We start from the raw sequence: 23,061 nt of genomic DNA on the forward strand, positions 1-23,061 counted from the left end.
CTCTTTGGAGTTAGGGGTTTGCTTTGCCTACTGTGAGAAAGGCATCCACCAAGCTAAATTGGGCCCTCAGGCATGCACCCAGCTTTCTCAGAAGCCAATACTGTTTAGATGGAGTCTTCCGATGCACATCTCCCAGGATGGTGTTAGACAGCCTATGAGTGTACTTTGTTTCCTTTAAAACAAGTAACCTAGAAAATGAAATAACACATATTAGATTAAGCTCTGTCCCATTTGGCTAATTCAGGAGTTAATGAAAGGTCTCTTTCGGTCATTGGTATTGGCAGAGACGCATTTAGTGAAACTCTCATGGGGACCTCACACAGGTACAGTAGCAGCTCTTGCCCATAAACCAAGAATGACACTTAAAGGCAGCTTTTTCCTCTCTCTGAGGGTGCCATTCAGGTTTCTCTTGACAAAAGCCCTATTTACCAAACTCCCCCCCAAAACAAAAAGAATGAGATATTTGGGGAGAGAAAAGTAGAAAGAGAACACAAGAAAAGTGAGGGGAAGAGAGGGAGATGTTTGAAATATGTATGACACAGGGTGGAGAGAAGAACTGGCCAGATCACTAAACAAATACCATGGAGGCGCCCACTGTGCATAGGTTCATAGTCACTAACAATTAATTCCTCCTCTCCGAATCTCATGCAGTGCCTAATACGTGGATTGTCTATATTAGAAATTTAATACAGAACACTGATTTATAATTGTTTCTTGAAGTGACTGCTAACTTTAAAAATAGTATAAGCAATAAAAAAATACAGCTTGACTGTTTCATGACTATAACTCCAGCCCCTATATTATAGTCAACCAAATATATCCAGAATCAAATAATTTCCTGAAAACAGATTCTGTGATAATTATTTCTGTGAACTTATATTCTGTCACAGAAGTGATGAAGCTGTTCCACCTGCCTGCCACTTTTCCAGGAGTGAGTCACCCTCTGATAAAGAATAAAAATGCCATGACCTCCTTACCCCCTTCTCAAATGCACACTGAGCCTGCCACCACAATGAGAAGACTATTCATGTTATGAACTGCTGAATCTCTTCATTTCATACTTTTGTAGCTATATTTTAAGTGGAAGAGGTTTTTAGATTTTTTATTGTTTTATAGTTCTCTTTCTGTTTCTTTGTATCAGAGTGATGCTAGCATCATAAAATTAGGTTGTTTTCAATATTTTTATATATTTAGGATCAATTTAAAATTAATTTGCCCTTGAAAGCCCCAGGATTTGTTTTAGAACCAATACTTTGAATACTTTAACCACTTCAAAACCTTATTTATTAGTTATTTATTTAGTTTCATCTTTGGTAATCTCTTTATTGCTTTCTAATTATTCTCAAACTATTTTGGTAATTTATATTTTTCCAATATGTGTGTATGTATATATTTATATACATATATATAAATTTTGATATATTTTATAAATATACAATTTTTATATTTTTATTTCATTGAGGTTTTCAAACTTATTGGAACACAACTTTACACAGCAATCATAATTTTAATTGTTCCTAAACTTATTTTAAAATTCATATTCCTATATCTAATCTTGTTTGTAACTTCCTGCTTTATTAAAACTGACAAGGGTTTATCAATTAATAAAATCATTTTAAAGTAAATTAATAAATAACTGATTATTACATACACATCTAATCATATAAATATAATTTATATGATAAATATAAATATTATATCACTATATAAATAACAGTTTTTCCTAATACTCACAAACTGATTAATCACTTATTTTAAGGTGTCTGATTATTTTATCTTTTTAATAAAGAAAAAATTGTTCTTATCTTTATTACTTAATCCTTCATGATTTTATGCTTGTTTAAAAGTTTAATTTCCACAATTTTACTTTTAATTCATTTGTAGTTATCCTTTATTTCCCCCGGGAGGTAGGGTGAGTACTTAGGCTATTACCTCACCTTTGAGTATAGCTTTGGCTGACTTTCATGAGTTGTGAAATGTAGCAATCTCATATTTATTGTGTACTGAATCATACAAAATTTTATTATTTATGTCCTTTGGGCCATAAATTAGGGTAAAGTATCTGAAAATACAAAAATAATATTTTAAATGCTGTGTAATATTCAGAAGAAAAAATAAACATTTACTGTTAGTAACTGATTCCAACTAAGAGAAGGACCATTTTTACCATTATCTCTTACTTGTGTCTCATGTTTTAATTAGGTAATTTTCCATTCTTTCTGTATGCACATTGACATATTATCCAACTTTGAGTTCCTTGGAATTTGGGACTGAGTTCTAGAGTATAGAAACTAAACCTTGAAAGAGAATTTTCAATGTCTAACGGTTTTATTAAAACACCTTATAAAAAAAAATAGGGAACAACAATTTTCCCATCCATATTCTTGCAATAAGGAAGAGCAACATTTGTTTAAATAAAGAGAAGAACAGCAGGAAAAAAAAAGGAAAAGTGAAATAAAGGTTTGTTTTCCTGTGGGTAATCATGCACAACACAGCTTCAAAAATGGGTTCTTAAAAATTATGTGAGCCTGGACAGTGTGGCTCAATGGTTGAGCGTCAATCTATGAACCAGCAGGTCATGGTTCGATTCCTGATTGGGGCACAGGCCTGGGTTGCAGGCTCAATCCCCAGTGCAGGTGTGCAGGAGGCAGCTGATCACGATTCTCTCTCACCATTGATATCTCCCTCTCCCTTTCTCTCTGAAATCAATATCAAAATATTTTTTAAAAATAAAAAATATATGGAGTTTCCTCAAAAAACTAAAAATGGAACTCCCATTTGATCCAGTGATCCCACTTCTAGGAATATATCCCAAGAAACTAGAAACACCAATTAGAAAGGATATATGCACCTCTATGTTTATAGAAGCACAATTCACCATAGTTAAGATTTGGAAACAGTCTAAGTGCCCATCAGCAGATGCGTGGATTAAAAAACTGTGGTACATCTACACAATGGAATACTACGCTGCTATAAAAAAAAAAAGGGAATTCTTACCATTTGCAACAGCATGGATGGAACTGGAGAGCATTATGCTAAGTGAAACAAGTCAGTCAGAGAAAGATAAATATCACATGATCTCACTCATTTGTGGATTATAATGAACAACATAAACTGATGAACAAAAACAGATCCAGAGACAGGGAAGCATTGATTAGATGCTCAAACCTCAGATGGGAGGTAGGGGAGGGTGGGGGTAAGGGGAAGAGATCAACCAAAGCTGGACTTGTATGCATGCATATAAGCATAACCAATGGATGCAGACAACAGGGAGCAAGGGTGAGGGCAGGATTGGGGTGGGTGGGTGGGCAATGGGGGGATAAGGACACACTTGTAATACCTTAATCAATAAAGGGAAAAAAATAAATAAATAAAAAATAGCCCTAACCAGTTTGGTTCAGTGGATAGTGTCGGCCTGCAGACTGAAAGGTCCCAGCTTTGATTCTGGTCAAGGGCATGTACCTTGGTTGGGGGCACATCCCCAGTAGGAGGTGTGCAGGAGGCAGCTGATCGATGTCTCTCCTATCGATGTTTCTAACTCTCCATCCCTCTCCCTTCCTCTCTGTAAAACATCAATAAAATATATCTAAAAAAATGAAAATAAAAACTGTGAGTTTCTATATGGTTTTCCTATTGTTATTTTTTGCCTTTTGCCTCCCTTTCTTTCATTTCCTTTCTTTCTTCCTTTTTCTTCCTCCCTCCCTTCATCACTCCCTTCACAAACCATTCTTCAGTGAAGAGGGGGAACATCCTTGACTGGATTTGGGGTCTGATTTATGTAAAAGAATCAGCTGTGTCCACTCACCTCCTACTCACAATCTGCCACTATTCTAGTCCTCCAAAATAGAGTCTCCATCATTCCTTACATGGAGTGGAGTCTCTTATAAACTCTCATTTTCTCAGCACAAATGCCTTCTTAACAGCACAGTCACTATCAAACCAGGAAGCAGGTTATTCCCCTCCCACCTCAATATCAAAAGTTAGTACAAACCTTTATTTCAAACTTAATGGAGCATAACTTTGCACAACTCTCTTATAATTTTTACTGCCCCGGATTCTATTCTAAAATTCATGCTCCCATTTCTATGGGAATGGTGGTGTTCTTTAAAAATATTCCTTTCCTTACAAGATTTTTAAAGCTTGGAAGGAATATTAAATAGTAAGTGAAAGGAAATGGCTTAACTGCAACATGCCAGAGTCAAATGCCTTTAAGTAACTGTTGAAGAGTAGAACTCCAGTGAAAGCCAAGCAGAGGGCCTGGTGGAAAGCAGGGAGCTGGTCATACAGCCACTTCGACCACAGGACTCTAGTACCGGCTGGCACCTTGCAGGGCAGCTTTGCAGGAGAGTAATGAACCACATTTTACAAGCAGAGACTCTGAGCATGACAGAGATAAAAATGGATTTCCCAAATATCAGAGCTGTCTGTGATTTGTGTCCAAATCTGCAGATCACAAATGGCCCTATCATATCACAACTTCACCTGCTGCCTTTTAAGATACTGCTCCGATCCCTCTTGAAGATGCACTTCTCTATCTCTAGACCTTTGGTTTAACTGCTGCAGAGTCTGGGATGTTTTCTCTCCACACTGTGCCCTGTGTCTAAATTCCATGCATGCTTCAGGGAGGAGACCCCGTTTTATCTCTGTCACGTCTTTCCATAGGACTTCAGACTCTTCCTCACTGCGACATGGCCTTGGAAATGAACCACACCTTTGACTTATGATTGAAAGGGGCTTGAGGACAGGCACTGTAGGGGTGCATGAATGGAGTGGCATGCAATAGTCCTGGAAGATTTTAGTTACTGAAGAGCAACATGTGAGGGGAAAAGGACATTGAAAATAAGAGAAACCAAGAAGCCACCATTGTCTACAATCTGTCAACCGAGACAGCCCATCAAGGTCAAAATACCAAGGAAACAGTTCAGGGGCAAATATTCCAAGACACTGTCCTCCCTTAAGAATTCACCTCCAATAAATCACTGTCTAAATGAAATTCCAACAGGTACAGTTGTATCTTCATCCCTCAATGTATTGCCTGCTGTCAACAAAAACTTCCCTACATAAGTATTTCCAAGTATCTAGTAGCTTCCCATTAATTAGTTGGATTTTGAGAACTTAACTTGAAAATTTCACTAGAATCTAAAACTTCCTTTCAGGTTATTTTTTTTCATTGTACTCTGTTTTCCAATTTTATGTATATATTTTAATCTTTTCATACAAACATGATGTTTTAGGTACTGGGTCATTTTTCGAATTTTCTCCCATGGGAAAATGAGTCTCTCTTGTACTTTTACACTATCCACAACAGACATTAGTTATATGGGATATGGTGTCTCTTTCCTTTGTCTCTGAATAAAAGATGAAAGTTTTTCCCAATTTTCTAAAAACTGTAATTGCCACATAGGCATAACCAAATATGTCTAAAATTTACACACATCTCCAAACCTGTCCCTACGGTTATTTTATTGTTATACACAACACATTTGTTTTGAGGAATTTATGACCTTTTTTAGTTTGTATTGTTCTTCTTCCATATCTGTGCCTAGTTAGTAGACAGGAAATCTAATTCCCTAGGAAGCATATTATCTAAAATTTACAATATGTATATGCCACAATGGTTAATTTTTCTCTAAATTTCTCCTTGTCTTCTTTGTCAATACCTATTTTTAAAAGTCATTATTATCTTACAGCTGTCTAAATTTTCTCCTCATTTTTCTCCTAAAAACTGACTTAAAGCAGAAGGTCAATATCTCAGCCATCATTAATTTCACACCCTCCTCTTCTCATTTATTCACTGGTCTTTTTTTCTCTTGAGGATCACTTTTTTTCCTTGATACTTTTATAAAAGACCTCCTTACTTTATCTAACCTCCTTTACTATATCTCATTTCCCACTTTTGGGCTCCTTATCTTTTCTTTGCTAACTTAAGTTGTTTTGTCTATTTTTATCCAGTTCCTGCCTTCTCCACTCCCAGGGCAATTGTTCTGTTATACACGGATCCTGAGCAGCCATTGGGGATGACAGACTACATTTTCACTAGAATTCAAGAACCAGAGGGGCCCTGCAATTTCTCTCACTGTACCAGTGCAACAGAGCTCGCTTTTGCACTTTAATTATATTGTCTTGGCTACTTCACACCTATCTACACTTATGAATGTTAATACTTACTCCCATGGCATCATAGGTATTACATTTCCTCCCAATGTGTTTTTCAACTAGGAATAGTACCTTGTAGTGTTGTTATCAATGATCACATTCCTAAATAGGCAGTGGAGAGAATGGAAATGATTGACTCTATTAGGGTGGGGAAGGTCATTTGCATACTGTTAGGTGATTTGCATACTGGCAGATCCTAGGACTGTGTTTCAGAGGTGTCCCCACATTTCTCCCTTTATAACAAGGTGTGGCTTATTCGGCTCACTATAAAACTGTCCTTTATCTTCCTCTCTCATTTCATTCTCTCCCACTCCAGAATAATACACACTAGCATAAGCATGACATTGCACAGCAGTCTCTATCTTCTGAGTTAATGTTCTCTTTGGCATAATTCATCATCCTTTCTGATTTTCCAGGGCTGATGACAATGGTGACTCCCCTAATATCTGAATGAAGTCCTTCATAAATATTTTGCTGAGTGATTGATATCTCCTCTAGTTATGTTTCTCACACCTCTTCCCCTTGGCATATAACAGATGGGATTCCATCATCAAAAGCAGATGTTGTGGAAAAGATACCAGGAACCCAGAAGCCCTCTTTCTAGCCCCAGCTCTCTTATTAACTACCTCAGCCTTCTCCACGAGTCACTTAACCTCTCGGAGCTCCATTTCTATGTCTGAAAATTTAAGATGCAAATGTCTTCTTCAGAGGTGTATTGAGGTGATCAGAAAAAACATATGAGTGTCCTAATATGAAGAAGTTTGGTAGCTGGATTTTTGATACCGCTTAGCTAAATTATGTTTACTTTTTAAAATCAGATGAAATATACATTTTCTGTTTCACCTATCCCCCTTATGAGTTTTTATAATAATAAACAAACACACACACCTCTAGGAAGGTCAGTTACATTTTGAGCAATTCCTAATGGTGAACTGTCAGACACTGAAAAAAAGGGTAATTTTAACTCCTCCCATCTCTATCCCCCATCCACATCTCATTCTCTACCTTTATTTACATGAGGTAGGAGGCACCTGGCAGGGAGAAGCAGGGCTCTTGTTTGATGTTGACTTAGCCTCATTCATTGAAGAAAGGTGTCAGGGCTGCCAGTGTCTGGAAAGCATTTTGGAAGTAAAAAGCAGACAAATGTAAATCTTTTAAACCCCTATGATAAGTAAACTCTCCTCAGTTCAACATCTATATATATAAAAGCCTAAGCAACCATTCGACCATTCAACCATTCGACTGGTAGCTATGATGTACACTGACCACCAGGGGGCAGACGCTCAATGCACAGGCATGGAAACATGGAACAGACTGATGACTCTCAGAGGGAAGGGGGAGGGGGAGGGCGGGAAGAGATTAACCAAAGATCTTATATGCACACTGCAGACCTTGTGAACTTATTCGTGCGCCAGTGGGGTCCCTTGGCCTGGCCTGTGGGGATTGGGTCTAAACTGGTTCTCCCACATCCCCTGATGGGTCTCAGATTGCAAGAGGGTGCAGGCCAGGCCAAGGGACCCCACCAGTGCATGAATCTGTGCATCGGGCCTCTAGTATAAATATAAACACTAAATCAAATCAGATACTTACACATTGTTTAATCCCATCATAAAACATTTTGTTTTGACAGCTTGTTAATGTAAAGTAAAAATACTGGCAGCCAAAAAGAATCAGAGTCTTTGCCTGCCTACTACCTGAAAGTCTTCCCTACATATAAATAGAAGAAAAAAAGGTATGTTTATGTAAAGGGAAACACTGATTTGCTAGCACTGATTGCTCCATAGTCTAATTACTTTTCAACTGGCTGTTCCAAATTAAGATGTCATTGATGGCTTTTGGTGATATATTTCATTTTAAGCAAATTTATTCTATAATAGAGTACATCATAATGGAAAGCAGAGTTCCTACTCTTCCCTCCTCTTTGTAGCCTGATATCTTGACAAGTAAATTAAATTTAGCAGTTAAAATGCTTCCATTAGTAATTTTATTAAGTTAATTAAAGAATCTCTCTTTCTGAATTTTAACTACCTTCCTTTCAGAACAATGTTGATTTCTTTTCTTTCTTTCTTTTTTTAATTTCATGTATTTAGGGACTATGATATATTCTCGAACCAATCAACAATTGTGTTGGTATTACATTTCTGTGGGAAAGAGGCTACCAAAGGGAGGGTGAGGGGGGTGGGGGAGAAAAAAGAGCTCAAGAATCTTTGGAAGGGATGGTCTGTTTCATATCCCAGAAGAATTAGGTTGTGATGCCCTTAAAAGAAGGAGGAAGACCAGGAATGGGAGGAGAAAGGAAAATATGCTTTGCAGCTATCGATGTTCTTAGGAAAAGGCAGAACTGCTAACTGGTGTTTCCATACACGGAAGGTAAAGCACGGATAGTTCAAGTAGAGTTTACAGGTGGAAGGAGAACTCCAACTCTTTTTTTCTTACTCTGTAGGTGTACAAGTCGTGCTGAGGAAGATGCTAAAGTTGGTGAAGCACAGGTTAAAGGAAATCTTGGGCCCTCTCCAGGGGGTAGCATTTTAAAAGAACCTAAAGATTTCTAAGAGATGTAGGGCGAAAGGAGTCCTCTCATGGCCGACTGCCTGTTTCCTGTGGTTGGTGTTCCTAAGCTCGGGAGTATAGGAATTATTTTTAGATCTCGAAGGGAACATAGAGAACATTTTATTATACCCTCTCAAGTTAAAGATGAGGGAACTGAGGGCCAGGAATGAATGATGCCACCATCATCGATAGTAATAATAGCAACTATAATAGTAGTGACTAATATTTATTGAACTAATCACTGGGAAGCTTCACATACATTGTCTTATTAAAAATCCCATGAGGGAGATTCTCCTAATGCCTCAACATTATAGAAGCAGGAAATAATGCCTCATGAAGATTATGAAACTTGTACAAACTCTGCATGATTCCACAGCTAGCACCCATCATTACCTCAGATGAGTGCTCTGCGGTCCTGGAGCTAGTGAGTGGTTCCCCAGGGCTAAAGCTCAGGACACCCCTTCTCAGATCTGCTCTTTTCAAACTAGATCCTATGAAGAGAACTGAATATCTAGTGCTTGAGTGGAGGCATGGGCATTGAGAAGACACTGTGATTTATTTTACAGGAATCCCATGGCCTAGATACCCAGTGTGGTATTTGCTTTATGGGTGAAACTTTATCAAAGGCTGCACCCATGAGTTCAGACCCAAACTTACATTCCACCCTTCACTCATTCATTGAAGCAATAAAAGAGATTCAAAAATACGGCCCACGGTAATAACTATTAACACCTCCCATCTCTTATTTTCTAATCCCAGCCCTTCTCGAATAGTTCACTCCAAGAGCTCACATGCTCCAAGTTCAAGCTCCATTGTCCCTCTCAAAATCACTCCCATCAACTCCTCAAATCATCCTGCTGCACCCTCACTCAAACACAGTCTCTCACATTCACAGCTCAGGTACCACACCCACCTCACTCCGGCCCTTTTCCTGGGAGACTGAATGCCTTTCATTACTATGTTCCAAGCTCACCATTTTCCTCTTGGGAATAGGTCACCAGAGCTTTTTGGCCTTTTGTCCTTTCCCTACTCATCAGATCCTATGTCACAAAAGCCCAAAACACAAATCTGGCAACTCACAGATGCTTCCTGTCAGGGCAGAATGGATGAAGCCATTAAACTATTTCATAGGCCAGAAAAGAAAAAAGGACAAAGAACACCCCATTCATATATTTATCCCCCACACACACACCTTTTTCATACCAGGAAAAGCTAAAATGGCAGATGCCTACCCCAGCTGATCTTTGTATATTCTAGAGAGCCCACCCCACTTGCCTTTTCCCCCAGCATCCAGTAAACAGAGTATCTTTGCACCTGATTTGATCTCTTGTCATCCTGGATATAGGTTTTCAAGATGGGGTTGCACAATTTCTGAAGAACAATAATTTGCCAAATGTTCCCCACGAGTGTTCACTGGGAAAGTTGTTTCCTTTACTAAGCACATCCCTCCCCCAAAATGATGTCTTTATAAAGTATCCAGCATTTCTCAATGTTTCTATAATGAATAGCCAGACAGACAGATGCAGGGAAAGAAGAGCCTGGGTCATCCAGTATGTGCTGCTAATCAAAAACAATCTTCCCGCTCCTGACCCTCCACCGAGAAAGACGCTACCTTTAGCCTACAAGCATATTTCCTACATATCTGCCCACACAGCAGCCATGTTTTCACTAGTAATTTACCTCTTACTTCCTTGATTCCCTGCCATTCACACTGCGTCTTCTCTTTGGTGAAGAGCTTTTTCAATTATTTTGAGAATCTTGTTGTTTTTTTATGTGGAGTTCAAGTCCAGTAGTGAAATCTGTTTCATATTTGTAACCAGTTTTCAGCTCTGGAAGAAGCCCAAATTGGTGAGTCCCTGTAAGTGAAAAAGAAAAAAACAACAACAACAACACAGAATTTAGTTATGTAGCCTGATCTTATAGAAGATAATTCAAAGGGAAAGAATCTGCAAAAAATAAACATTATGTCCTCTTTTCCAACCCCAGAAATTCTGCCCCAGTTTTCAACCTGGAGAGTGATCTAGTAACTGTGTAGCACCACAAAAGAGCCATAAGGATCATGAATTTATGTGGCAAAATCCCTATTATTTGTCACATGAAAGGGAAAAATGTGTGGCTTTTAAATAAAATACCAGAGAAGGATGGAACAAGTTTGATGCAGGAAAAGCAGCCACCGTTGTGAAAGATTTGATAAGCTTCTTCTTACTTGTCCTTCACCCCGAGGCTTCTGAAGAGGCCTGAATATCTGGCTTAAAGTGAGTGATGCTACTTGAAATGAAAAGCAAGGAGATTGCAAATCACTCTTCTGCACAGGCTTGGAACACGCTATGGCTTGGCTGATGGACAGATTCAGGTATTTAAGTGAGTGTGATTTCCAAGCAACAATTTCTAAACCCTACATTGTCGTTGACCTCCATCATGCAATTGGACATGTTTATGAAGGCGCGCAGTAGAATGAAATGCGTCGGAAGAATGCTGAAGTCATTTTCTAACACCACAGCAGTATTACTGCGCATTGAAGCCACGTTATCCCAATCAGCGATAGAGTCCAGCTTTGCATCCTTCTTCTGCTTAATGGTCTGAGTTCATTCCAGCAAAGGGTCTGCCAATTTCAGGAGTCCAGCTAGGAGAATGGTTGGAGTAAACTAAATGAAGTGGGTAATCCAGTGTGTGTGTTCAGGTATACTTTCGCTTTTTCCATTTCTTCCTCTCTTTCTTTTATTTTAAAGGCGATGATATAAGGAAGGTGAGAACTAGCCCCAAACAATTTTTTTTTTTTGTTATTTGGCCAGAAAGCAAAGCATCCTTTTAAATCAAACACAGTTAACTGTGCGTTGAAATATATGGTCTACAATTGTATGTTCAATTAAATAGCTAAAGGTAATTTGCAAAGGTTGGAAATCTCAACTGCACATTTAAGCTACAAAAGTCTGCTTAGATTTCCTGCTTCTTCACTAAGGCCCAGAGTGTCACTTCCTCAAAAGGTAAAAGCAGAACTTTTTGTGTCTAGTAGCACTCCTAAAAAGCTTTACTGTCAATTAAATCAAATATTTGCATTTAACCTTTTCTTGAAACTTGCCAGAAAGAAAAAATACAAATAAAAAAGCAAAGACTATCACAATCACTAGAGCAATGGCTGTCTCTCTGATCCAGCCCCACTTTTTCTCTCTTATCCATAGGAGTCATTTCTGGGGCCTCTGGTTCATCTACTCCTAAGTTATAGTCTATTTCATACATAAAATCAGTTTTATTTAGGCCGATTGAGACTATTTCCATTTGAGCCATTGGTGAGAAAACAATGTTAATAACAACCATTAGGTTGAGCACAGCTATGTACACTGATAGCCATTCCAATTGCTGGCAAACTAGCGGGGAAAATTTTCACATTACTCTCAATTGTATAATGATTCATATACACACCTACTAAACTATGAGACACTCCAAGGCAGAGACCATCCTATTCATCTTTAAATCATTCCAGCATCTGCCATATTATTAGGTATACTGGTATTAAATGGTGAAGTAACAAAATGAATGGATGAATGAGTGAACGCATCAGAAAATTAATATTTAAATACAGACAATGATTATTTGTGTTACAGTCCCACTATACTGAGAACTGTTTGGAAGAGTTTTTAGAGAGCCACAGAGAAAGCTTGGCTGACTATTCTTGGAGAAAACATTCACTGTTTGTTGGATGGAGACAGTTCACCAAGAAAGCAGATTTTGACCCTTTGAGAACTTGAATGTGATGATGAGTTTATGACAGTTCTAAAAGCCAACATACGGTCGGTGGCCAGATTGTGGTTCTGGACTGAGAGGCTTCCATTTGGAAGGCAGACAAGCATTTGAATTATGGGCCTAATGAAAGTGTCAATAGCAATCCTGTTACTGGAGGAGCTGTAAAACCCTGCTTAATGAACTAGGCAGGGACACAAAAACACAATGGTCTAAAATGTACTGTAAGAGAAAATGATAATTAGCCCAGATTTCATGTACAAGATAAAATGCATAGGGATGATATTACCACTGAGCAATATTATAGCCCTTCAGGGGACTGTTTTGTTAACAGGGTTTGGCTCAGCCTTTTCAATCCTCCTTGTATGAGTGGAGATGGACTACACAATTGTGAGCTGGGAGATAGGGAAAGATTGTCAGATGGTAAATTCCTATCATAGATGCTGACAACGGAAAGGACAATAAAAGGATTCTGGCCTTATTAAGTGTTCATTATTATTTCAGAGGCTTTATGCAATATTGGACGTTAAGCCAAATGGCTCACCACACCAGAGAAATGGGTGTTAAAGAGAAAGTCATTCTCTAAACTTGAAGTCTTCTTGTCTAGGCCACCAAACCTCAGCCAGGAAAGTAAGGCAAGACAAGGACAGACCTGTAGTGAGCAACTGAGCAATAGCCACTTACTTCCAGCTTAAGAATTAGGGAGCTGCAGAGGCAGCCCTGAGTACACAAGAGAGCAGTGAACTTAGAGGCTGGGGGGCTAAGATTCCAGTCTTAGCTTCGTGTAAGTCTGAGTTTGAACTTTCTCATCTCTTAAAGGGAGGGTAGAGGTGTAGGTAAATTAGAGTGGCACTTCAAAAACTTTAAGGGGCTTACAGATCACCTGAGGATTCTGTTAAAATACAGATTCTGATTCGGTTGGCCCGGAGTGGGCCCGAGAGTTTGCATTCCTATCAAGTTCCCATGTAATGCAGCTGCTGCTGGCCCATGGACCTCAGTTTGTGGAACAAGCGACTACACAGTATTTCTCAACTTGTAAGTTCTGTGAAACTACCAAAATCAATAAAAAACTGGTGGCTATTTGTTACTATACCAGGTAAGTGGGAAGAGACAATTATTGAGCTTTTGGTATCATCAATGCAAAGTTGTTTTGCCTTCTTTTTCTTATCTTTTAAGTCTAAATAAGTGTCTCTATCTTGATTAGAAAACTACATGAATACTGTGTCCTTTGAAAAGATAAATTAGTCAGGAGTCTTTGGCGGTAGACTGTTAATATTGTTAGGCTAGCAAAATATTGCCTTTGAATCAATTGTTTCATAACTAAATGGATTGCATGTGGAAAAATAAAATAGGGGAAACTAGAAGTTATGAGTTAAAATGGTGGATCCATATCTAATAAAATGAAAGCAAAGGGGCTCGAATGATGTAAAGTTAGGCATAGTGATGGGTACAAAATTAAGTTAATGTTGCAGGATGAAATGTGGGACCTGACTTACACCTTGCACAAAGAGTATCATTTAGCCTAGGTGCTTAGCCTGCTGAAAGTGATCTAGAAAGCTGAAATCTATTGAGTTCTCTCTTTATATACTTTCTTCTCCTGCCCACGCTAAATTTTTTAAGTGATATATGTATAGGGGAAGGAAGAGAGGAGTATTATTTCAACGCAGGCTTAAAAAAGTATTTCAAAAATGTGCAGACAGGGGTTTTGGATGTTAATAGACCTTTTCCTGATTGTGTCTAGGAAAATATGTGTCACATAATAAGAGCTCAATTAATGTTTGTTAAAAAATATTAAACTGAAAGCAATGACATTTGATAAAGCTGCAAGACTGAAACCAGTTGAAAGTTCACAGGATCTTCAGTGACACTTAAACTAAGGGTCATGAATTTGGGGGTGGGGTGGAGAAATGTGTCATTAGTTAGGGGAAAAAAAAGGTTTTTCTCTTTCTTCTCACCTAAACGAGAAAGCTTAGTCTAGAGAAGAATCAATAAATTAATCTTTGTACAAAAATTTAATGAGCTCTTATTATGTGCTTTATGCTTCATATAAACTGTCTGTTTTACCTCATTCAATATCCCTATGATTTCATTAAAATTATCATCCCCAGGTGGCCCGGGTGTGACAAGTAGAAAATGGCAGAACTAGGGGTTTCCTTTAGGTTCATCTAACTTAGAAGTCTTTACTCTTCACATAACTTGTAACACAGCTGGGGTCGAAGGAGGTGGAACAAGACACTTAAAGCAAGGAGAAAAGAGCATATTTTCTAAGGTGCTATATTATGGAGACAATGACTGTAAAGGCATCAAGAGAAGAGGGTACTGTCTCTGGACTTGGGTGAAGGTTGTTTCATGGACAAGGGCTGGAAGTGGGCTGACACTTCATTCATTCACAACATATGTGTGTGGCCCACAAAAAAAAAAAGCTGGATAGACAGTAGTAGACAGATGAAGTGAGAAGACGAAGGGTGTTGAAGAATGATAAAAGTAATTAGTGTTTTTTAGAATAAAAACATCAGAGAGACTTTGTAATACATATCAGAAAAAAAGCAACATATGGAGAACTGTTTTCCATGTTCAGCATACATTGGCCCCCTCAAAATACACACTGCCAATGGGGTAGGGGAAAGGGAGCATGTGTTGCTCAGATAAAGATAACCTAAAGGCACATCGTGAATAAGCTAAAACCTCCAGCCAGACAAAAGCCTATTTGTATATTACTCCATTTAATTTTCCAGGTCGTGATTGCCTCTCTCTTCAAAGCAGTTTATATTCTCAATTAAGAATTTCTTTAAAAATGAATGGCTGAAGTATTTCAAACTTGTTATGGAACATTAAAGATGAGTCACTTTTAAAAAGTGGTTTTGGTTTTTTTCTTTTCCTGAGCTGTGGCTTCTGGAAGGGGCCAGCACCTCTCAGGAAAAAAAAAAAAAAAAAAAAAAAAAAAAAAAAATGGGTGATTTAATAGCTCTTAAGGCAGTTAACTTCTCTAAAATCTTCAGAGGAGTCCTGCCTTTTAAAAGCTTCCACAGCTACTTCTGTACCAGTCAAAGTGTGCCGGGCCAACGTCACCTTCACAAAACATCCTTTGCCAATGGTGTTCAGGAGGATATAAAAGCGAATAGGGCATTCCTCATTGGCAGAGATGGCTGCAACGTCATCAGACATCGTGACTTAAAGAAAAAGAAAATAAGTTAACGCGTCCAAGTCCAACAGGTCACTACAAATCAGCTTCCTGGGCTCTAACGGACAAAAACCTCAGCCCAACCAAGGCCATATATAGGAGTGGTTTGTAATCCCATCACAGTGGTGCCTTATGAGGTCAGAGTAAGAAATGGACCAATCATGGCTGGGGATAAACCACAGTGGTTTTCTCACTTTTTGGACTCATGAAATGGAGTTTTTTTTGTTTGTTTATGTGGATTAAAGGTTCATATTTACTTTATTAGAAGTGAAAATCTGTGAGATGCCAAAAAAATAAAATTAAAATAAAAAAGTGGTTTTGTTTCCTGGATAATGCATTTGAGAATGCAGTTTCTACCTCACCCATCACCCCACTGTGAAATCAAATTGAAGGACACTGCTCTTAGAATGATCATTCAAATGTATTCAGTAAATAAAGGCCAAACATAATGAGGCACTTTCCATAGAGCATCCCAGAGAACTAGGACCTGGTCTCTCTCACCAGATGACACTGAGATTGAACTACATACAGCCTTCACCCATACTGACTGCATGATACACAGTGACTTATTGTTTGCTAAGCTCTTGTATGTACATTATATCATTTGAACTTCACAACAACCCTACAATGGAGATACTGTTAGTCTATTATCTCCACTTAACGTTTGATGAATCTAGAGCTCAGAGTTGTCAGTGATTGGTCCAAATTCACACAGCAATCCAAGAAGTACTTTAAGTCTTCTCACCTTCATTTCCCTCTCTCCTAAGCAAGGGACACATCTTAAGTATAAAACAATATAATAAACAGAACCATTACCAAGACTGGGCAGAATATTTAATTCATTTAGACATGCGTCTGGTCATTTTGTAAATACTGAGGAATCCATTTTCCTGCAATTCTGTGAATTCAACCCTGGACAAAAGGTCACCCAAATATGATTCTCGCTCAGAGTTATGGAAATGTATGCAGTCTAATATGGGCCAAATGCAAAGTAAAAATATCTGTGTAACTCCCAGTGCCATTTACTCTTGCTGCCTCAAATCCTTTCTGAAATTAGACAGGTTATAAATCATAAAAATATATATAAAAATTTAAACTCTTGTCCCAAATTTAATTATCATATGTCACAAGGGGTCATGAGTGCAGTAGGTTGGAGAGCTAGTAAAACAGGACTGAAATAGGTATGGTGGGCAAACCAGAGAGATAAATAGACAGATTTGAAAATCAATAGAAAATACAGTTTCCCCCAAATCAATATCCTTTCAGCCTCTCATCCTAATCAGCTGGAATTTGGTTTCAAGAGTAATTGGGAGACAGGTGGTTACTTCCCCTTAAAAGTCAGTCTGCAGTCAGAGCTTCACAGAGGAGCATCTAGAAGCTTTGTCCCGGAAGAAAGGGGTCAACCGAGGTGGGAATAGTTTCCTTTTCTACCAGAGCCTTGCAAATACCATTTCTAAAGCAATCAGGGCAGCTCCCTCTGTCTTATTCAGGCTCTCATTTGTTTCCATCTTCCTTTTGGCCTTGGGACCACCTATGTAGTGCAGATCCATCCAGAGGCTACAGACTTGCCATATCTGCTGTTGAGAGAATATGGTTCTCATGACCCAATTCCTCAACATTTCTAATTCCTTTATCTCCTAAGTTACGGTGTATCTGCTCACCTGTGTATAACTGTGAATACCTACAGAGTTTCTGAAAAAAATCAATGTTTCTTTACTGTAGACTCCTCAATTTTGTGAGTCATGGAATTGAGGGATTCATAATTCTACCGGTTAATATTTAAGGCACTGGATTCTTTCATGTGCTTCAAATAACTAATCAATACTATCAAATCATCCAAAGACACCAAATAGTCTTTATTCTTCTCCATTAGAAATGAGAGACAGAAGTCCTGATTCCCAGGTTTATACTTCAAATGGGAGGTGACTCAGAACCAAGGTTAAATTACCTGGTGTTTTTCTGTATCGGGAAATATATAGTTCTACCCATATTTCTCCACACTTTCAGACTTGATTTAAAAACCAAAACCAATATTGCTCATGACCCAGGCCTTACAACTACTTTGCATTTGAAACCATGTTGAGGTCTTTAAGCCATTTTAAGTGTTATGACCAGTGGCTTAGGAATGAGGTTTTGTTTCGATAACACAAGACTTTTGCTGTTGATTGAAACCTGGCTGGATGCCTCTATATATCTAAATAATTAGAAAAAAATACATTTAAATGAGAAGCAGATGCTGTTTCCAGATTTTTATGTTCACTGTACAGAATAAATAGAAGCTTTCATCTCCGCATTTACTCATTGGATATCACATGAATCATTATTTAAAACACAGGGCATTCCTTTCACAAAGGTAAAGAAAATAGGGGTCTTCTAGAGTACTCATTCCTTAAAAACACTTTCTTCTCCAAGAAAACTACACAGAGCTATTCATTCTCCATTACCCCTTCCTATGCTTCCATGCCTGGTGCTAAGCCAGTAGATGCAAACAGAATTGGGGGAAGGCTGGCACTGAATGCAAGGATGGCAGGCCCTGCTGGTGTTCCATAGCTTGTAATTGGCAACAGACAATAAACATACTGTGCCTGCTCAACGTTCATCTTATCAGATGCAAAACCAATTACGAAGAAACTATACCAGGCTAGGAAAAATGAAGGGCAGGGCATCACAGGGTACCTTTGAAAATGGAGAGTTATTTTCTCAGGCTTCTTTATCTGTTGCTATGTCAACACTCTAGCAGGTAGAGTACATTTTAAGTTTCTCTTCTCAGCTAGGAAGTTGCACACGAGGTTCCTGAGCCGATTTTAAGTGCTTGAGTTGTTTGGATGGAAGAGCTATGTAAACATAGGGCAAAGGCCTCCCCAACTTCAAAGCAAAGTATGTATACATGGAATCCACAGATGACAAACCTTGGTCTTCTGAGCTGATAGCTCCAGGGAGACAAACCAAATAGGCTACCAAGCCCAATGAGAATTAATGGGCAATGAAATGATAATGCAATGTGCTGAAATTGCTGGTTTATTTGTTTCTCTCTCATGACCCCCCTAACCATTCTTTTTATTAAACAGAAACTTGGCAATTTTTAAAAATATGTTTTTATTGATTTTTTAGAAAGACAGGAAGAGAGAGGGATAGAGAGATAGAGATATCGATGAGAGAGAAACAACATTGATCAGTTGCCCCCTGCATGCACCCAACTGGGATCGAGGCCACAATCCTGGAATCGAACCAGTGACTTCTTGGTTCATGTGTTGATGCTCAACCACTGAGCAATACCTGCCAGGCCCTACCTTCATTTTTTTAAAAAATTATCTTTATTGTTGAAAGTAATACAGATGTTCCCTTTTCTTCCCCATTGACCCCTTCTAGCCTGCCCCTGCCTCATTTTTAAGGCTATCTCTCTTACTATTTCCTCCACCTCTCAGAGTGGCAAAGAGTCTGGCACATATAAGTTATCAATCAGTCAGTAAATATTTGTGGACTGACACCATGAGTGTATATAACTTAAATGTTTATTCACTGTCCTAAAATAAATACCATCATTTGCGAGTTGTATTAAGGTACAAAATAAAAATAGTAGGTGCCACCTAACAATCACTTAGCACTCATTAAGTATTTTGCTTAGTTTTGCTTGCATTATGTTGGTTTTGAATGATAGCTTTAAATGATATTAGAAAGTAAGTGTTATTGTCTCTATTTTATATGTAAGAAACAAGTGGCTAAGATAGGTGAACTGATTTGCCTATGTCGCTGCCAGAGAGTGACAAACCTTTCTCATCCATTTGGCTCCATAACCCTTATACATTCTGTAACCACTACATTATGCTGCCTGCTGGGTTTCAAAGGTTTTGAAAGCTCGTGCTAAAAACTTAGATTGAACACAGAAAGGAAGAGTAAAAAGTTCTACCAATTAATTAACTCTGGGAATATCAAAATCAGGTGGCTTGCACATGCAGTGAATAAACTGTTCTTAGAATCAAACCAACACTCCAAATGAGCAATGTCGTCTTTCAACACAGGGAAAGGTTTGAAGGGTTCAGCCATATGAATGATGTTGCCATGAAATAATCCAATGTGAAAAATTCATCCAGAACTATTGATCTGAACAGACATTGAAGCAATTCTATCCCATATGGGTACATATAGATCCAAAGGAAAATAACATATGTTAGAAATAGAGAATATGCATATTATCTCTGTGGCTGCTGCTGTTGCTGCTACCATTATGAATAATAATAATTAGTATGTGTTATCATTGTTATAGTTAAGATTTATTGATAGCTTCCTATACACCACCGGGTCTTTATTTTGCTGATGTAGAGAGCGGTTAGGATTAGAATTCAAAGATATGCTGGTGGGTGGGAAGATATCAATCAAAGCATTTGTATGCGTATATGCATAATCCATGGACACAGATAATAGTGTGGTGAAGGCCTAGGGCAGGGGGCGGGGGCAGGCTAGAAGGGGTCAATGAGGAAAAAACTGGACAGACATAATACTTTCAAAAATAAAGATTAAACAAAAAACGAATTCAAAGATATGCTACCACCCAAATTCCCTGGGTCTCCTTTTCTCAAATTAAAAATATTAAGGTTTTTCTGCTTTTGTGTTAGCATATAACAAGGATGAGGAGCTGGGTGTGAAAATATATGATAGTGCTTGCTAATGATGGGCTTATCCTAAATCAATTCAGCATATAGTCTGTGTTCTTCATTGAATAGCTGGCGGGGGTGGGGGGGGTGGGGGGGTGGGGGGGTGGGGGGGTGGGGGGGTGGGGGGGTGGGGAGGGGGAACCTGTCTTTGGAGAAATTCTGGTATATTTTCTAAAGTTCTTCTTCTAAACAGACTATGAATACAATGGAATATTTTTCTGGCAGCATTTTGAACCCTCAGGTACTGGGTCTGTACGAAACCTGAAAATACAAAGGACTTCCATTCATGGAAAATGAGATGAAGGACAAAGCTAAGTGCCCTTTTCAGAACACTTTAAAATTATATTCTGTTTATTGAGTTCATGGCTTGGTCCAAGGTTCAGAATGATATTCATTTTGTTTGAATAGGTTTTCTTCTCAAATCAGTGTGAAGAAAATTATTAGTGAATGAAAATGCTGCATAAAAGGAAAAGATTCATTTGGACATTTAGGGACCAAACCTAAATGTAGGAGCTAGGAGCTACCATTCTCTCTGGGGGGTAGCTGTAAGAATTGGGGGAGCTGTTTACATTCTCCCAGCCTCAGTTTCCTCATTTTAAAATGGAGGGCTTTATCTTGGTTGTCTCAAAATTACTATGGAATTAGAACTCTATGTCTCTTTTAGTCTACCTTAGATCGAGTACTTATATGTGCATTTACATTGCAAATGAGCACATAAGAAATGCAAAGAGCCTCTCAATAAATTCCTGGGAAATAATTTGACAATGTGCCTAAATTATAAATAGCTCTAGTTGTCTAACACATAGAAAAGAAGGTAACAAGATTTTTCAACTTGGTGCAGCAATGATGATTATCTCAGCCTCTTTAGGTTTTTCTCATTGTCCTGAAACGTAGGTATCAAGGAAACAAGAAGGAGAAATTCTGTGTTTTTCCTCCTGGTGCTGACATTCTAGAATAACAACATCTCCAGCAGCAACTAAGATATGCATGTTTCAGAACTGAGAAAGTTTTAAAATTCGCTTTTAAGCAATGCGGCCACAGAAGACTCTTAATAATTGATTATAATTGATTTTAACCTTGTCCTAACCTGGGCAAAATGGCAAAGCCAATCATCTTTGTCCAGATGGGATATGAGAAAAGAGCCCCTAGTCCACATCTTTAAAAGCTCCAGACATGAACAGAAGATAAAATATTTAGTCTGCCAAAGTCTTGACCTCCCAATTCCAGCCAGTTTTGAACTTGAATTGATTTCCGACAAGGCATCTGGGAGATGATTACAACAAAATGCACTAAAGCTGGGCAGCCTTTATTTTAACATCCCAGCAGCTTAACCTGTTAATAACAGCAATTGTTTTAGATACAGTACCAATTTCTGTAACCGTCGCAAGAAATGGATAACAGCAGCACAGTCTCCCAGGCACTGCAATAACAAAAAAATAAAAAAAAAAATTAAAAGCACAGCCAGTCACAGAGGAGGTGCTGACTGTTTTTCAAAGAAACCTCAAATTTCAGGGACCCAGATGCCATCAGGGACCCAGTTCTACAGTCTAAAAAAAAAACAAAACACAACATTTCTTAGCTAAAGGAGGTTGCATGTTGAGAGAGAAGTCAATGTAAACTAGGCAACATGGAATCACATCTGTGGTCGCCCAGGAAAGCTGAGCTATCTTGGGGAAGTCACCTCATATCTGTATGATTTGCTTTGTTTTTAAACAGTACTGCCCAATAAAAACATGATGTGACCCATAAATATGAACCTATATGTAACTTTAAATTTTCTAGTAACCACATTAAAAAGAAATTTTTAAGCCCGGCCTGCATAGCTCAGTGGTTGAGCATTGACCTATGAACCAGGAGGTCACTGTTCTATTCCTAGGCAGGCCACATGCGTGGGTTGCAGGCTCAATCCCTAGTAGGGGGTGGGCTGGAGGCAGCCGATCAATGATTCTCTCTCATCATTAATGTTTCTATCTCTCTCTTCCTCTCTGAAATTAATAAAAATGTATTTTTAAAAGCCTTAAAAAGACAAATTAATTTTAATGTCTAACATATCTAAAATATAATCATTTCAATGTGTGTAATCAATACATACCTATTAATGTGATATTTTACATTGGTTTTTGTACTAAGTCTTCAACATCTAGTGTATATTTTGTACTTATCGCACATTTTAGTTCAAATTAGCCACATTCCAAGGGCTCACTAGTCACCTGTGGTTAGCGGCTACCATATTGGACAGCACGAGTTTGAAAAATGAGCCGGTTAGACTAACCCTCTGTAGGGTTTTCTCTGTGCCATGTCATGTTATGTTGCTTCTGCTGCCCTTCATTTTAACTCAGCTTCAGGATGAAAGTGTATCTGGGACCTGTTGGTAGGTGAGATCAGGACGTTAAAGTGAGAGCAAGTATGGCCACAAGTTTGTACTTAGCAATCAGCAAGGTCTATGCTGATGTGCGGACATGGCCTTTAATGTTACACTAGTTGGTCATAAATGGTATAGGGTGTGTGCACAGAGTGGGTGGTTGCATACATTTTCATGACATAGTTCTAGTAAATGAAATGATAAACAACATCCTTGTCATTTACTGAGCACTATTTATGTACCATTTATGTTGCATACACAAAATCATTTAATCATCTCAACCACCCTTTGAGCTGGAATTACTAACCATAGTTAGTAGGTGGGGGACTGAGCTTCAAAAGGACTAAGGAGTCAAGAGACCAGACTATTGACCATTATGATATCCTAACTGCTTTACAAACAAATAACAGCATTTGATCTTC

General features: G+C 38.4%; 1 long non-coding RNA gene across 1 annotated transcript in view; it reads right to left on the bottom strand.

The window, feature by feature from the left end:
• The window catches only part of LOC308256118, a 451,053-nt gene that overhangs the window by 51,362 nt on the left and 376,630 nt on the right, over positions 1 to 23,061 (bottom strand). Inside the window, exon 3 of the long non-coding RNA XR_013961410.1 lies at positions 10,387 to 10,562. This is a non-coding gene — a long non-coding RNA (uncharacterized lncRNA). The remainder of the gene's footprint in view (positions 1 to 10,386; positions 10,563 to 23,061) is intronic.

This window comes from Plecotus auritus (genome assembly GCF_963455305.1).
Source record: "Plecotus auritus genome assembly, chromosome: 8".
NCBI classification, from domain to species: Eukaryota; Metazoa; Chordata; class Mammalia; order Chiroptera; family Vespertilionidae; genus Plecotus; species Plecotus auritus.